The sequence below is a fragment of the Caretta caretta genome, chromosome 9, assembly GCF_965140235.1.
Source record: "Caretta caretta isolate rCarCar2 chromosome 9, rCarCar1.hap1, whole genome shotgun sequence".
Taxonomy (NCBI): Eukaryota; Metazoa; Chordata; order Testudines; family Cheloniidae; genus Caretta; species Caretta caretta.
In genome coordinates this window covers 29,318,918-29,332,746 of record NC_134214.1, presented here as the reverse complement: position 1 = coordinate 29,332,746, position 13,829 = coordinate 29,318,918, and the positions used below count along the sequence as shown (strand labels likewise).

The following is a 13,829-nucleotide window of genomic DNA, read 5'->3' as shown; positions in this document are numbered from 1 at the left end:
CAAATTTGAGAAAGAGAAACTAGAGCTGGAAGAGTAGTTAGCAGAACAACATACATTTTCAGTTCCTTTCAAAAGTTGAAAAATCTATTATTCAGACACCTTATGGAAAAGGCACATACTTGCATGGAGTTCATAAACTAAGCATTATTCATAGCTCTTTCAGATGATGAAAAATGCAGAGTAGGCTGATAACACAACTCGGGTTTCTGCTAAGTATTGCAGCATGAAGAGGTTGCCTTTCAAACAGGACCTAAAGTCAATTAGGTCCATGTAACTGTTCAAAATTCATTAGAAAGACCTTAGTTAAGCTTTGGTTCCATGCATGCTATGGTATATGATAAGATAGCCTAGAGCAACAGCAGCAGTCTGGTGGCACTTTCTAAAATGTTTCCAGTACTTGAAAGCAGTTGGATTTGTTAAAATTTCTAAAAGGATTATATCAGGATGAACAGGTTTTTTTCTTTTTTTACTTTCTCCAAGCCAGTACAATAATATTATATAGAGCTTTTCATCTTCAAAGATCTTTACAAACCTTAGCAATTCACAATAAGTTAATAGTTGTAAAAATATAATAAAACACACTTTTGTTTTCTTGCTAGATTTTTCTCTCTTAGTTGTTGGAATTAACTGTAAATGGCAATAACTTTTCTAACTGGAATTGTTCTGCAATTTGAATGTTAAACTCATTGCAAAGAGAGTATGAACAGATCTCACATACAGTCACAAACTGAAATAAATTAACAACTTCAGACTCTGCTAACCCCAATGAAGGACCACAGCTCAGTCTTCTCTTTAGTGTATACAGCTAGTTGATTGCTGTTGTCATTATTTCAATCATAAGCAGGAATAATATCAGAAACAACAATAGAAAATGTTTCACTTAACCAAAATGAACCACATCTAATGTCTGTAGCAAATAAAAAACATGAAGAAGCCATTTTCACCATTCTCCTTCTGTTCATTTCTTAACAGCTGCTGTAAAAGAATCTTTCAACTCTCTCAGGTACACCTGAGTAATTCTACCACTTAATATTAAAGGTTCAATCCTGCCAACTGGCTAGAGCCCTCTGCTCCCACTGACTTCAAGGGGAAATTAAGGCACCCACCAACTGGCAGGATTACATCCTTCGGGACTCCATTCAAACAGGACATTACACAACTAGTCCCACTGACATAAGGGACTTCTCAACGTCAGAAAGGGTATCTGAATCCTGCCCTTAATGAAGAAGTTCTGTGCTCTTGAAGATTCCCAGGCACCTCTGCCGATTTATTTCCAACAGCATGTAAGAAGCTCAAAGACTGATAGCCCAATCCTGCAGACTTTACCAATGCAAAATTCCTATTGAAAGTTTTACATTTATAAAGTTTGCGTGATCTGGCTCTACAGAGAGCTTTCTGCTCTCAGAACTATTCCAAGTGTCCCAGTTTCAACACTCTAACACAGCTAGAACTTGTTTGAAGCTAGAGAAGGTGGTCAGGTTTCAGATGGCATTAATACCATTTCCTAACTGAGGCCTAATCCTGCAAGTCCTTCTCACACTGACTAGTACTTAGTATTTCCAATAAAGTCAATAGGATTACTTGCATAAGTAATTAGGCCTTCAATAGTGTTGCTGCTGCAGGGCCAAAGGAAGGAGTCTCTCAAATGCCATTTGCTTTTTTTAATTTAAAAATTATGAAACAATTTGCACTTTACAATAATGGAGAAATGATTCAATACCAGAAATCATGTACTTTTTCTCGTTTGTTTGCATCACAGTCAGAAGAGGTTTTTAAAAGATAGAAGATACTGTATAGCAGTGGAAATAAATCTTAATGCAAAACCACCAAACAAATCAGGGTTATTCTTAACAATATCACTTAGTCCTTACAGAACACTTTCTTCAAAGTGCCCTGTGACCGTTCGTTCATACAATACTCCCATGAGGTAGGTATACATTATTATTCCCATTTTACAGATGGGAGCCTGAGGCACAAAGGTAAAGTAACTTTCTCAAGGCAGACAATAAATCAGAGTCCAAGCAGGAAAGGAAACTCAGGCGTTCCTGGCTTGCAGGCCATACCTTTTAACTTTGTAAACACCATGGAATCTTTGGTATGGCTGAATGAATAGCAGACCACATACCTACAATAATAAAGAACAGGAGAGCAGTTTAAAAAGTCCGCAAAGAAAAAGCCACATACTTCCTTCTCACAAGCCTGCTCCATGTTTGTCTGGCAGTTGATTCCAATATGGAACACTAAGGAACAGTTTCTGACCTCCTAGTCTAATTGTTTTGTGCCAATCTGGCAGCACAAAGGCCAGAAAACCACCTTAATTGTCTGCATGGGAATTCCTCCTTTGTAAGGGGAATCCCTGGGTGGCATAGGGACTCTAAACCACTCCTGTATATCTCCATGGTTCAAGGGCATGGGAAGAGACGAGAGGGCATGACTGGAGCCATAACTGCAGTTTGGCTATCCTGATACCCTTGGGCTACACTAATGTGCAACAGAAATTAGATCAGTCCCAAACTAGTCCCAGAAGCCAGATCTCACAAAAGATGGCACCAAATGCCCCACACCTCCTGGAGCAGATGTAGCTTAGGGTCTGCATTTAAATGTTATCAGGCAGGGAAATTCTTAGTACAGGAGCTCTAAGTAGAAGCATATTATGTTTAGTTTTAATACTTACACATGTTTTAATTTTTTACAGTCACATTTCCAGAAGGGAGTGAGACAACATTACTTCCAGCACCTAAAGAGGATTTTTAGACCTTGTACTAGAGTGATTTCATTTCCACCTCCACAAAATTGCTTATTTTTGTGCTATGCAAAAGATTTGAAGTTTGTACAGTATATGGAACACATGCTATAATTTACTTGGCAACACAAACTTGCTTTAATCCAGATGAAGAATCAAATTAGCAGATTGATTTGAATTAGCCCCTATAATTTACTAAGAAGCAGAGTTTCTTCAGCTCTTTCATTTTTAGACTACTTGAGAAGAGTAAGAATCCTTTCCCACGGGCCACCTCTTCTCTCCCAGTTCCACACTGCATGATTTTCAAAATATTTTAATCTATAGACCACCAGGAAAGGAACAACATAGTTAAAATCACTTCACTAAGGAGCAGATTTTGTAGTGATAGTCAAGCAGAACTCCCAGTGGTGTCGGTACTGCAGGATTTAGCCTTAAACATCAACAAACAGATATACACCCAAGAAAGATATTCAGTCTCCTTCCATATTACAAACAAACATTGCCCAGAGACCATATTGTAAAATATCACTAAGCTCTGCCAACCACATTGTTTAGCTCTGTTTCAAATGCTCCTTTTGGTACCAAAACTGTGCAAGCTCACAGAATGAGACTAAGCCATATTAAATTGTCTAAGACCTAGATATTCTACTATATGTTTCAGTTTTTAAAAAGCCTCCAAACACTTCACAAGCATTATTCCTTTATATTCTTAATGACACACAAAAATATTAAAAGTGCACAAATAGGTAGTGCAAATAAGGATAATCCCATGTATATTTTAGTACTTATTCTTCAACCAACCTTTGTGTTGAGAGGAACATGGCTAGTCTGTTATTTAATTAATATCTACGCTCAAAGATCACCCTTTGCTTTTCTTTAATTTGATAAAAGAAAAGCCTTCTTTCTGGATTAACACAAATATAAAATGGAAAGACTGTGGAACATAAAGGCCATGGGTTGCATTTTGCACTGGATAGGTTCTGGTTGAATGAGATCTGGGATGTGTGCCAAATTAATAGAAAAAAAATCCTGTTCTTCCTCTCCAATAGCCACAATGTTCATTATTAAGAAAAGCATATGAACCAGAGGATTTGATTTTAATAACACCAATGTCTTCATTAATCTGTACTTTCCATTTAGCCTCATTATTGAGTGAATGCTGAGTTAATGCAGCACCTATTATTGTTGGATTTTCCCTGGAAAAAAAACCTCTTTTCCCTCTTCTTTTATCATTCATTCAAGGACTATCAGGTGTGGGTGTCATGTTTTTAAACAGGCCGATGGCTGTCAATGGCTGTTTTCTTACCTCTGGTCTGGGAGGCTACGTTAGTAATGTGCTGTCTACAAAGGAAATGGAAAGCACCCTCTCTCCCCGCAATAAAATAGCTTTTAGTTCAAAACCATATTTATTTTGGTGTTGTTTTAAATGCTGTTATGTCAAGAGACCTCTCACTATCACCTGCAACTGAGCTGATCTTTCCTAGATGTTCCAGGGGCCTCCTTCTAAATCAAGAGCACTGATAGCCAACACTGCTTTGTATCTGCCGAACAAATAGTGGCCTTTTGTCGAGCACAAGTTCCTAAACAAACTTAATCTCTCTAACACTGTGACAGATGACATTTAGATGTCCTTGTTACCCTTAAAATGAGTTTTATTGACAATCAGAGAACAAAAAGAAGGCCCAGATAAAGCCCAATGGTTTATAGGCCTGCTAACAACATCTTAGTTCTTAGTGCAGAGGGTGTAGAGAAAGCCTGAAGTTGCCCCCATTTTCCCCTGCTTTGCTATATCACCATGACAACAGATATAGAAATCACTTAGTGACTCCTAGAAAGAAAACACAGTGACACAGTACCCCTTGTATGGCGAATCAAACTAAAGCCTTCATTCAAATGGCTATTCAGCTTGGGCATTCATGTAGAGGATGGGGTGGATTTTACACAGGTAACAACAACAGAAAGGCCAGCAAGCACTCCAGCCACAGCATATGGTAAAGTCTCTGTTTAATTAATGCATCCTCAATAGAATTTATCCATTTTAAATTTGTTTTCTTTTACTTGAAACATCATTAATGTAAAGGGCAACATTAATCAACATCTTGCAACTTAAAAGGGCATTAAAGAGTGATCTTTTTCCCCCCGTATGCAAAAGAATCTTTTCAAGTAGTTTTGCTAACTGCGTCTGATTCAAGGCACATTCTAAGAGTTCTTCATCATAAGGCAAATCTAGAGAGGCCTCTACCGGCCAGTCTCACTATGTGCAATTTTTTATTTGTAAGTGACTCAGAAAAGCAAGTAGTAAAATGACGACAAGCTTTTATCTTAAAGTTGCATGCAGAACAGATTACTGATAAATATATTGCGTAAAATACAGAATAATTGTGATTTTTTTCTTAAGCCATCACATGCAGTATACATTTGTTTTTTTTTAAAAGTAGGGAGACTATAAAGGTTTATCCCAGATGTGATGTATGTGCCCCTATGACATTTTAAGGTATTTTAAGATTATATGACTAAAATGAATGCGTAATCATTTTTCTTTGTGCACAGGACCCCCATGTAACTTTGGGAATTAAAACCATTCTAATATGGATTTTTTTGCATGCAGGTGGCATTTCATAGGTGCATTTCTCCTAGCACAAGTAAAACATACATCAAAGTTCATATAACTTAAATTGAGAGCACTAGAAAAAGAAGTTATGGAAAACCTGGAGAAGCAGGGTTCCATGGTGACAACACAAAGACGGAAAACTTCAAAATCTTCCATTTGGGTTCCTGTAAGTAGCATTTAACATTATGAACAACCATGTATTTTGTGCTAATAAAAGTATCACCAGTTCTAGCTCAAAATAAGATTGCATTTCCTTCTTTAAAAACAAAATTTGAAGAGTGAGAAATTTTGTTCATGAAACATTAAGATATTTAGAATTAAATGCATAGACTTCTTGTTTCTTAAATTTAGTACAAACCATATGCCAGGGTAGAAGCACTTGTGGGCATCAAAACAACCCAGTAGCCACAGAAGATGTAACTCACTGGAGATTATCTGTTTTCCTTAAGTGTTGAAACTTCCTATCTAAACAATGATGGGTTAAACAGACATATCTTTAACCTAACAGAAAAAGGCATAACAAGATCTGAATGGTTGAAAGCTGATGGTAGACAAATTAAGACCAGAAATAAGGGGCACATTTTTGACAGTGAGCATAATGAACCACTGGAACAACTTGCCTTGGGATGGGAAAGAGGTGTCATTTAGGCATCTAGTTAATTTAATGTACACTGTCAAGCATCTTTAAAAAAAAATGCACTGCAGGCCTGAGGTTGCCACCTTGCAGTCCCGGCAGTGACACCTACTGGGACAAACAGGGTCTGAAACAGCTATAAATTTCTTCTGGCTTTGAAAGTACAATGCAAGCTTTACTCTGTAACGATCAAGTACCACAAGTTACAGTATTACAGTTTATTTAGAGACAAAACTGCCTCTTTCATTATTGAAGCAATAAGGGAAGCAGGAAAAAAACCCGTTAAATCTCATCAGTTTAATTAAAACAATGAGGAGGCCAGTGGCACCTTAAAGACTAACAGATTTATTTGGGCATAAGCTTTGTGGGTAAAAAACCCACTTCTTCACGAAAGCTTATTGCCCAAATAAATCTGTTAGTCTTTAAGGTGCCACCGGACTCCTCGTTGTTTTTGTGGGTACAGGCTAACATGGCTACCCCCCTGATACCCAGTTTAATTAGGAAAGTGAAGGAGCCAGTAGCCATGTGAATAGACAATATAATATGCTACTGTCATCTACCAGATGTCACACAAAAAATATTACAGAGTTTGTAAGTCATTCCAAGAATGGTACCTTCAACAGTTTGCTAAACAGCTACATATACTGAATATGCAAAATATTGTATGTTACCAGAAAAAATTCTTAGGTGGTTTCCTATGAACCTAAATGTTTTATATACACTTTGACATACGATCAGAAGCTAAAATATTCCTATAATTATTACATCGGCAGCACCACAAATGTCTATGCCACTTTATTGAACAAATAAAATACATGATCTATTCCCTAAAGAGCTTACACTCTAAGATCCAATTCTGCAAACCACTGATCACATGAGTAGTCACTATTCATGCAAACAGCTTTATTGGAGTTAGTGGAAGTATTTGGATGAGTGAGGACCAGTCATAAGAGTAAGATTTCACAGGATCAAGCCCTAAATTTATTGAGTGAAAACTGACAAAACTGGGTTGCGGGGAAGGATAACATAAATAAGGTAACATAGTTGTATATGTTCGGAATGGTCACCTATTGACGGCTCTGGAGTTTGTTTGCTTCTTAGAAATGTGTTTGTATCATTACATGACCAATTCTTTTAGTCAAGGTCTTTGTCTTCCTCTAGACCCTTGTGGCACCAGCCGTTCCGACAAAGGTCAATACAAATACTACGTATCAATCCAGATGTTCAGCAACCCATGCAGGCCTTTGATGCCAGCCTAATAATAAATAATAATAAAACAGTTTTAAGAATATTGATTGAGTGCATTTCATAGCGGAATTTCTGGAATGTAGTAATTTCCTGGAAGAGACAGAATGACCTAGTGAAAGTGCAAGGAGAACATTTAAATTGGTTGATTTTTTTAAAGTTGTTTTAGTTTTGGGGGTTATTTTTGTTTGTTTTTTACATTGACTTCACTAGCTCTATTTTAAAAAGTTACTAGATTGTGAGCCATCAGTCAATACATTTTTAATGTTAAATGAACTTCCATGAAATAATTCTGTGTGCTACGGTAATTAGAAAGTGAACTCATAATTACAGTCTAACAAGTGCCCTTGTGCATTTTTGATATCAGACAGGCTGGAAACCTCATGGAGAATTCCACAAGGGACTGCCATACAAATGACCTGGAGACCTGTTTTCATGGATGAAGCTAGGATAGCATTTCCTGCATTTCCGTTATGATCCTCTGACAGATATGCAATTCACTTATTATAATGAAAATCTAGAATTAATAATTTGGAAGCTATGCAGCCACAAAGAGAAATTTAATCACTATTTAAAACATGTTTTGGTTTTTTTTCAGCACACCTGTAAATGAAATAGAATGCACTGTGCTGAAGAGGGAGACCAGCATAGAAAATGTTTATATATAAAGCTATTTCCTAATTTATTATTTTTTAAAAAAAGCCCAAAGGTCTTAACTATAAATCACTTTTACACTTGTAAGGAAAAATTTCTCTATCTGGTCTATATTAAATATGCAAGGGAAATATAGTATGTGGGCTATATAGGACATATATACCTATTGGAAAGAATAACATTTAAAAATACTTTTTCATGATCATGCTCTGGAAACAGGATATGCAAAACTGTTTACAAATAAGTTACTTTTAAATATAAATTGAATATGAAATATGATCCAGTCTAGAAACATACTGGGAATGAATCCACAATTAATGTCCAAAGTATAGAACTCTTACTTCATTAATTACATATTGATATATGAGATACCACATGTTTGCTTTATGGTATCCTCATACCATAATATTAATATGTTAAATGAGAAGGACAAAGTAAGTTAATGGAAACATAATACAGTAACAGAAAATAAATGACAGTAAAATAATGGGTACAAACTAGAAGCAAAATTCTTTGGATTGTACCTTCACGGTTAATTTGTGGCAAAAATTAAACCTCTGGGGAGAAAGAAACTAAATGAGGAAACTGCAAAATGGATTAAGTTTTCCTGAATACCTGAACTAGTAATGCAGTTAATATCTACAACAGCCAGGAAGATGGACTCTGTTTTTTTCCCTTAGAAAAGTCCATCAACCCTTTTCAGGAGGGATTTGCACAGTATAAAGCTCCAAAGAGCCCAAGTGCTGACAGAGGAAAATGGTATCTAGCAGCACAGGGCAGCCTCGGCAGCCCATCAAGAGCAAAACCACATAAGAGAGCCAGAGACATATCCAGAGCTACCAACACAACTGCCTACAAAGCTGCCAAGGAGACAGAAGCTGCTTGTGGGAAAATATTACTTAGTTTTAGCATCTGGGTCCTATGATTATTATCCAAAGAGAGACAGAGTGGTAAGCTATGGTGAGATAAACAGCACCTCATTCCTCCCTTACCACACACACACACACAAATCTCTTTCCCCCCAAACTAGATACACCCTATATAATTTATTTCAATTTTGGCCATGTTTTGAATCCATTTCTACAGACAGCTTTGGTAAAGGAACACTTGCCCACACTTAGTGTATGAGACATAGTAGGACTATTTGTTACTGTTGTTATGTTTGTCCTGAAATGTAAGCATGTTTACAGTAGAAATGAAGTCCCAGCTCTCTTGCAGGTAATCCTAGGGAGTCTAAAAGGCTCAAGGGAATCCCAAACAGGGATGCTTTAAAATGAACTTCTGCTCCTGTCCAAATACATTAAAACAGGGTCAAATATTTAATCTGATTTTTCCTCATTTTCGGGAAGAGAACAGACCCCAAATCCCTAACAGTTCTAGTATCAATCCTCTTCTGTATCTCACTTTTTTTTTTTTTTGGCTGAAAGGAAGAAAGGACACAGAAAAAGAGGGGTGCTCTACCCACTTGTCGTTTACCGTGTGTGAAAAAGAGAGATAGTGTTTTTGCTGGCTAGTAAATAAGGCAAAGTAAGAATTTGCTTTTTAAGGTGACAAATGCAACAACAACAACAACAAAAAACAACTTAAGGTAATATAAAGGCTGGAGAGATGTTATGGTTAGTTAATAGGCCCTAAGTTCCCAGAGTTATATCCACAGTTGTGCAGACAACTGTGCAATCAAAAGCTTTTGGATAATGTACAAACGTTTCCATATTCAAGCTACATCTTCACTCTGTGGAAGAAAATGATTTCTGTTTTAAAATATATGGTATTATCTTCTTACAATAAATTCATGTTTTTTTCTGCAGAACTTTATGAGTAGAGCTTCAGTATAACCTGCGTTGTTGTCAGAATTGCAATGAATACATTGCAAACTATTGAAACAAATCAGGACTGTCACTCTACTTCATTATAAGGAGAGTTCATTTATATGTGTGATTCCCATAAGGGGGATTGCAACATATCTACAGTGTGGAGTCACAATTTCAAATAGCATGATATGTAAAATGCAATCTATTGGTGTGTTTTGAAAAAACTCAATTTTCCTGAACTGCATCTGAAGTGATTAAAGAGTACAAGTAGTTATTTTAGTATATATTTTGAAGTTGGGCAAATCTATGTGGATATACATACAGATTCAAATTTAGTGTTTTAAAGTAAATGTATAGAATATTTTTACTGAATAGTAAGTATTTCCAGTGAGGAACAAGGGTCTTACATTAATCTAAACAGAAACCATGGGAATATCTGGGATCCACACATATATTTAAGAGTATAACTGGAAGAAAATATCCAAGGGAGACTAACCTGTAACATAAGAGGAACTACAGCCTGGAGTTACTGTATAATAACCCAAGAATCATGGATTCAATGCCACAATCCATTTTTTGTTTTGTTTTGTTTTTTAGTTCTCACCAGCAGAAGATACTTTGATTCTAACGATGGACTCTTTTGATTGATGGACCATTTGATAGAATGTTACTGAGAGATTATTATTTCTGTTCCTGTGTAAACAAATACATTCCAAAACCCATTTAAATGTATAGTATTATTTATACCATTATTAAACAAAATGGCAAAAATATTATTAAATTGTTCCATCGCTTCCCTTTTTATTATATAATATCAAAATTCAATATGAACATGTCTAAATGCAAAGCGAGGCTCAGTTCTTAGAGAAAGCTACTGTACATATGACTGGCATTAGTCACCTTACCCTAGAAGACAAAAGGAGAAGTAAATGTGAAAATATGTTGTATTAAACAAAGAAAGGTTTTTAAAAAAATCATTTGCAGGTATTGCTTGTGCTTTGTGAATGCAGCTTTAATATTTTTAAAAGATGAGTATGAAAGATTGAATTTGATATTTCTGAACATGTTCATTTCAAAAGAAAACATATCAGAGGCAACAGAGTATATATCAGATGGTGCTGTGGGTTACTGTGTTCCCCATTAAAAAGAAAAGTAAATAGTCATATAAAATGTGTTCATAAGGCTAGAGTTCAAGTCAGACCTGTTCCTCTTGTATGCTTTAATAAGCATTATTTTTTGAAGCCATAGTGTAGTTTAAAAAAAGCCACAGGATTTTTTATATTTTATATAAAGATTCCATACATCAGCAGGTTTTACTTCCTTTTTTTGCAGTGGGGAGTGGTCCATATTTGGTATATTACTTGAGTCCAATGATTTTGCCTCCTTTAAGTTTTGCTGGCATGCAGATCTTGCCTGCATTCTACAATTTCATATTTCATTCCATTTTACTTACAACAAACCCTATATGCAAGCTGCATTGTGATATTATTTGTCCTTACTTTTCTGAAAGTCTTGCACAATTTCTTTAGTGCCAGAATATATATATTTTTAATAAGGAATTGTTTAATAAGACAAAGTTTGAGCACTCAGGCCCAAATGATCCAAATATAACATGTCATTTAAATGGTTGGTTTAATTAGCAATAAGAGGCATTTTAGTTTACCATTTTACAAGTAGCCTCTATCATTTAACCCTTTAATGTCTTATAGTTCCATTACATTAGAAGGATAAAAAGAAAACTGCATAAATTCTATTTAGTAAAGCCAATAATGTGTATTCACTTAAGAAAAAATATTTGAAAATTGTTTTTCCCCCTCACATACATTCAATGTATAGAAAGATCACTATGCTTTTAAAGAGTCAGACATTTATTTTTCCTTAAGACACCAGCTGACACTACAGAGAACTAGTTAGGTTCACACATTCTATGTTCATCCTGTATTCTCTGAAAGAACTGTCCACATTGTATTAGGATTTGCTTATAATGATGTTATATGATGTCCTTGTTGTGATACCTGCATATGTGGAGAACTTAATATTGATTTACTGTGTCTTTTGCCTATCCTTGAGCAGCATAGATAGCAATTACAGCTGCTGGTGGTATCTATTTTGTCTTTTCATAATTGTCATTTCAGGTTCTATTTAAGATTAAAATATGAAAATTGCATCAAATGTACATGAACAGCGCATTAGCCAAGTTATCAGCAATATCCTGACACAGCCATCATTTTAACCACCGTTCTCTACATTTTATTTATGAAAACTGTATACTGTAATATAAACTTTTAGGAGGAATGCATCATAGAATGAGTTTCCTTGACAGAAAGTCCTCATCCAGATCATTAATATATTCCTAAGAAATCATCAGGGATTGTCCAACACCTGTACACTGCACCAGATGTTTCTGAGTAGTTTTGTTTGGCTTGCAGTTTGATATTGATTAGCTTAGAAGCTGCTTCCCCATACTGTTATAAAATCATTTGCAAGTGTCTTTTTTTTAGGTTTTTGTTCACCAGAATTTGCATGGCTGATATGAGATGTGAAGTATTAGACACTGCATCAGAGGTTTTAAAAAGAAAAGACAGGGGATACTAACATGAACAGTAGAAGACTGCTTATGGTTAGTAGTGGTCAAAAAGCCACATGCAGATATTATAATGTAAGGAGAGCGAAAGAATTTGCATAGAAAATGGCAGCAAATGTTTTTGAACTTTCCAGACTTTTGTTTTTAAAATAATTAATTTTTTTAACACTACAAGCCAGTCAAAAGGGGGAAAGAAAGAAATTCTTGTGTAGTGCTGACTTGGCAGTGGTTGCTTTATAGTCTGTTCATGTGCAACACACAGCTGAGATAATGGAGAGTAAACATTACACAAGAACATCCTTGCAAGCCATCAACCTTATCTGCCAATCCTCCCAAGCAGTACATTTTATCATTTGTTAATGAAGTGAATGTCCTATTTTAAAATGAAGTTGAACAAAGAAAAATAGGGGGGAGAAGAGTCTATTTTTTTTTATTTTTTTTTTGCTATGGCTGGTATTTAAAAGATCTTTTTCACACTGCACTAGGATACATTTAAGAACAATTAAATACCATCTAATAATTAATATATGTGCAATCTATAGCATGCATTATCTTCTTATTAGAGTCTGTGGGTTTTTGTTGCAATCTAGCTAATAAAGGCTTTCTTTTACACAAGAGAATTTTGACAGGGTTGACTCCAGACAGCTTTCCAGCTGAGGTCTGGGGCCTTGCTGAACCTTCAAAATTTTCCCATTTGAGCTGCATCAAAGTGAAGGAAATTCAAGGATCACTAACGTCTCAGATGGTAGCACTTGCCCTAACAACCAAGGTTCAGGAATTCTTTGGAGCAGGCTGAGGTCATTTTTCTCCCCTTTTCTCCTAATGCTTTTCTCTATTAATCAGAGCTCACAGCTCAGATTGGTCTTCAACTTCCTCCCAATCCTTGCTAAGCCTGTCATTTCTAGCTATTATTTACTTTAATGGACTTTGGCTGATCCCTTATGAAGCTTTGGATCTGAGAATAATAAGGCTGGAGAGTAACGGGCACAGACATGGGTGTGGGTTTGCCTGCAGATTAACCGTGGCAGATGGGCTTTATTGCGGTTTCCTGTGTGCCGAGTGTTGATTGAGAGGATATAATGAGAGAGGTGGTGTCTGCACAATGGCTGCAGCCACTTCATTGCACCTCGCGTCTAAACAACCCCATTTTTCTAAATCTTTGGGTTGTGAAATTTTAGGAAGTCAGAGCACAAGAACAAGTACAAAAACAACTGTAAATAACCATGAATGTTAATCTAACCCTAATTGGTCCCTTCTTTCATTATGGGTACATTTTGCTCATTTTTTAAGGTATATTAATTATATGGACAGTTATACATAAATTTGACTTTTATATCAGTTTAACAGAAATTTTACTGCATAGCAACTTTGTTATTAATATTAATGTCCCATTAATTTCCATCATTAACACTGGCTGCAAAAGCTTACCTTGCAATCATCTTGTTATGCCTTAGTTTTTTGTCATCTAGGATAAATTTGTTTGAATTAAATTATCTATTGCCTAGACTCTAGAGAATATAAAAAACAAACAGCAGGAAAATTCCTTA

The 13,829-nt window shown here is 35.8% G+C and overlaps 2 long non-coding RNA genes across 3 annotated transcripts in view; one reads left to right on the top strand and one right to left on the bottom strand.

Annotated features, from left to right (window-relative positions):
- The window catches only part of LOC125642965 (uncharacterized), a 444,275-nt gene that overhangs the window by 157,234 nt on the left and 273,212 nt on the right, over positions 1 to 13,829 (bottom strand). The gene's annotated exons all lie outside the window — the stretch shown is intronic.
- LOC125642966 (uncharacterized) lies at positions 4,616 to 10,711 on the top strand. Of its 2 annotated transcripts, none has more exons than XR_007358544.2 (3): positions 4,616 to 4,734; positions 5,352 to 5,520; positions 10,296 to 10,711. It is a non-coding gene; the product is annotated as an uncharacterized LOC125642966 (long non-coding RNA). The 2 variants fall into 2 exon arrangements; XR_007358543.2 differs by having other exon boundaries at positions 7,601 to 10,711.